Source organism: Lactuca sativa, chromosome 9 (genome assembly GCF_002870075.4).
Source record: "Lactuca sativa cultivar Salinas chromosome 9, Lsat_Salinas_v11, whole genome shotgun sequence".
In the NCBI taxonomy this organism is placed as follows: Eukaryota; Viridiplantae; Streptophyta; class Magnoliopsida; order Asterales; family Asteraceae; genus Lactuca; species Lactuca sativa.
Window position 1 is genome coordinate 154,726,722 of NC_056631.2, and position 4,160 is coordinate 154,730,881.

Consider the following 4,160-nt stretch of genomic DNA (forward strand, 5'->3'; position numbering starts at 1 on the left):
GAATGATCACTCGATTTATTCATAACATGAGGAATAAATTACACTTTCAGCATAGACTAAAGAATCTAACACTACATAAGAAACCTCACGTGGCGGCTACATTTTGTCTCACTCTTAACCCTAATTGTGAATAATACATGACTATTTATAGGGAAAAGACAAGTCTTGGGCATTTAACCTAGAATTCATCAAAGGGGCCCATTGCCATCATCCATGGAGTGCTTTGAAACCCTACAATCTCCCCCTCAAAGGATGGAATGGATGACAATGCTTTAACTTCCAAAACAAGCATCAAGCAAATAAAAAGATCTGCAACGAGGAATATATGAAGCAATCCTCGAATCTTGATTCTTCAATAGTCTTCAAACACAGGCTCTAGGATATATAAGTCAAGCACTGAAGTAATGTCTTTAAACTTCATTTTCGAATGTAATCCCAAAGAATCTTCATGAAAACCAAACCCGCCATAAAAACCCATTTCAGAACAAAGAAACCGAATCACTTCTTGTCTTTGAAGAGCTCCCCTTCCAAGTCACAATGATCTTCAAATAAGCTAATGATATAAGCCATCAAAAAATGTCATGTAACAACCCAAACTTTAAGATTTGTAATGCCACTTGATCGAGAAAATACTAGAAGTCGCAGATATAACGAGTTCTTAGCAGAGCTCGATAAAGAACTTCCGCTGTAAAGGATACTTCTCTGTAAAAGCTTTAGCAGAGCTCGATGAAGAACTTCCACTGTAAAAGCTACCTTCATAATTCTACCACAAGCTTTATCAAAAATCCTCAACTTTGAAAAGTCACAAATCCAATTTCGAATGACCATACCAAATTCTCCCCCGATTTATAATCAAAAACATGATTATAAAGCCTTCAAGTGGTCATGAGAATGATCTTGAATGGATAAAAATTTACTAAGCTCCCCCGCGACAAAATGATATAAACAATAAAGTATAAAATCGAAAAAGTCGTGAAAATTTGTCGTTATCACGAAAAATGACTTTCCGAACCGCCAAGACTTGATGGAATCATTATTTTTCAGATGAACAGTAGAAGAACACCTTAAATCATCATGAACAGTAGAAAAAAAAAACCTTGATTCCAAACCGCCAAAACACTAATAATCTTCAATAACTTGGGTAAAATCACCAAACCAAGAACCGATACTTCAAAAATCAGTAGATCTTTAAAGACCCGCTCTGATACCACTTGTTAGGATTAAAACCCTAATTGTGATTTGATGAACAAGATGCGGAAAATAAGAACAAACACAAATATGAAGATTAAGTCGAATGATCACTCGATTTATTCATAACATGAGGAATAAATTACACTTTCAGCATAGACTAAAGAATCTAACACTACATAAGAAACCTCACGTGGCGGCTACATTTTGTCTCACTCTTAACCCTAATTGTGAATAATACATGACTATTTATAGGGAAAAGACAAGTCTTGGGCATTTAACCTAGAATTCATCAAAGGGGCCCATTGCCATCATCCATGGAGTGCTTTGAAACCCTACAATCTCCCCCTCAAAGGATGGAATGGATGACAATGCTTTAACTTCCAAAACAAGCATCAAGCAAATAAAAAGATCTGCAACGAGGAATATATGAAGCAATCCTCGAATCTTGATTCTTCAATAGTCTTCAAACACAGGCTCTAGGATATATAAATCAAGCACTGAAGTAATGTCTTTAAACTTCATTTTCGAATGTAATCCCAAAGAATCTTCATGAAAACCAAACCCGCCATAAAAACCCATTTCAGAACAAAGAAACCGAATCACTTCTTGTCTTTGAAGAGCTCCCCTTCCAAGTCACAATGATCTTCAAATAAGCTAATGATATAAGCCATCAAAAAATGTCATGTAACAACCCAAACTTTAAGATTTGTAATGCCACTTGATCGAGAAAATACTAGAAGTCGCAGATATAACGAGTTCTTAGCAGAGCTCGATAAAGAACTTCCGCTGTAAAGGATACTTCTCTGTAAAAGCTTTAGCAGAGCTCGATGAAGAACTTCCACTGTAAAAGCTACCTTCATAATTCTACCACAAGCTTTATCAAAAATCCTCAACTTTGAAAAGTCACAAATCCAATTTCGAATGACCATACCAAATTCTCCCCCGATTTATAATCAAAAACATGATTATAAAGCCTTCAAGTGGTCATGAGAATGATCTTGAATGGATAAAAATTTACTAAGCTCCCCCGCGACAAAATGATATAAACAATAAAGTATAAAATCGAAAAAGTCGTGAAAATTTGTCGTTATCACGAAAAATGACTTTCCGAACCGCCAAGACTTGATGGAATCATTATTTTTCAGATGAACAGTAGAAGAACACCTTAAATCATCATGAACAGTAGAAAAAAAAAACCTTGATTCCAAACCGCCAAAACACTAATAATCTTCAATAACTTGGGTAAAATCACCAAACCAAGAACCGATACTTCAAAAATCAGTAGATCTTTAAAGACCCGCTCTGATACCACTTGTTAGGATTAAAACCCTAATTGTGATTTGATGAACAAGATGCGGAAAATAAGAACAAACACAAATATGAAGATTATGTCGAATGATCACTCAATTTATTCATAACATGAGGAATAAATTACACTTTCAGCATAGACTAAAGAATCTAACACTACATAAGAAACCTCACGTGGCGGCTACATTTTGTCTCACTCTTAACCCTAATTGTGAATAATACATGACTATTTATAGGGAAAAGACAAGTCTTGGGCATTTAACCTAGAATTCATCAAAGGGGCCCATTGCCATCATCCATGGAGTGCTTTGAAACCCTACAATCTCCCCCTCAAAGGATGGAATGGATGACAATGCTTTAACTTCCAAAACAAGCATCAAGCAAATAAAAAGATTCGCAACGAGGAATATATGAAGCAATCCTCGAATCTTGATTCTTCAATAGTCTTCAAACACAGGCTCTAGGATATATAAATCAAGCACTAAAGTAATGTTTTTAAACTTCATTTTCGAATGTAATCCCAAAGAATCTTCATGAAAACCAAACCCGCCATAAAAACCCATTTCAGAACAAAGAAACCGACTCACTTCTTGTCTTTGAAGAGCTCCCCTTCCAAGTCACAATGATCTTCAAATAAGCTAATGATATAAGCCATCAAAAAATGTCATGTAACAACCCAAACTTTAAGATTTGTAATGCCACTTGATCGAGAAAATACTAGAAGTCGGAGATATAACGAGTTCTTAGCAGAGCTCGATAAAGAACTTCCGCTGTAAAGGATACTTCTCTGTAAAAGCTTTAGCAGAGCTCGATGAAGAACTTCCACTGTAAAAGCTACCTTCATAATTCTACCACAAGCTTTATAAAAAATCCTCAACTTTGAAAAGTCACAAATCCAATTTCGAATGACCATACCAAATTCTCCCCCGATTATAATCAAAAACATGATTATAAAGCCTTCAAGTGGTCATGAGAATGATCTTGAATGGATAAAAATTTACTAAGCTCCCCCGCGACAAAATGATATAAACAATAAAGTATAAAATCGAAAAAGTCGTGAAAATTTGTCGTTATCACGAAAAATGACTTTCCGAACCGCCAAGACTTGATGGAATCATTATTTTTCAGATGAACAGTAGAAGAACACCTTAAATCATCATGAACAGTAGAAAAAAAAACCTTGATTCCAAACCGCCAAAACACTAATAATCTTCAATAACTTGGGTAAAATCACCAAACCAAGAACCGATACTTCAAAAATCAGTAGATCTTTAAAGACCCGCTCTGATACCACTTGTTAGGATTAAAACCCTAATTGTGATTTGATGAACAAGATGCGGAAAATAAGAACAAACACAAATATGAAGATTAAGTCGAATGATCACTCGATTTATTCATAACATGAGGAATAAATTACACTTTCAGCATAGACTAAAGAATCTAACACTACATAAGAAACCTCACGTGGCGGCTACATTTTGTCTCACTCTTAACCCTAATTGTGAATAATACATGACTATTTATAGGGAAAAGACAAGTCTTGGGCATTTAACCTAGAATTCATCAAAGGGGCCCATTGCCATCATCCATGGAGTGCTTTGAAACCCTACAATCTCCCCCTCAAAGGATGGAATGGATGACAATGCTTTAACTTCCAAAAC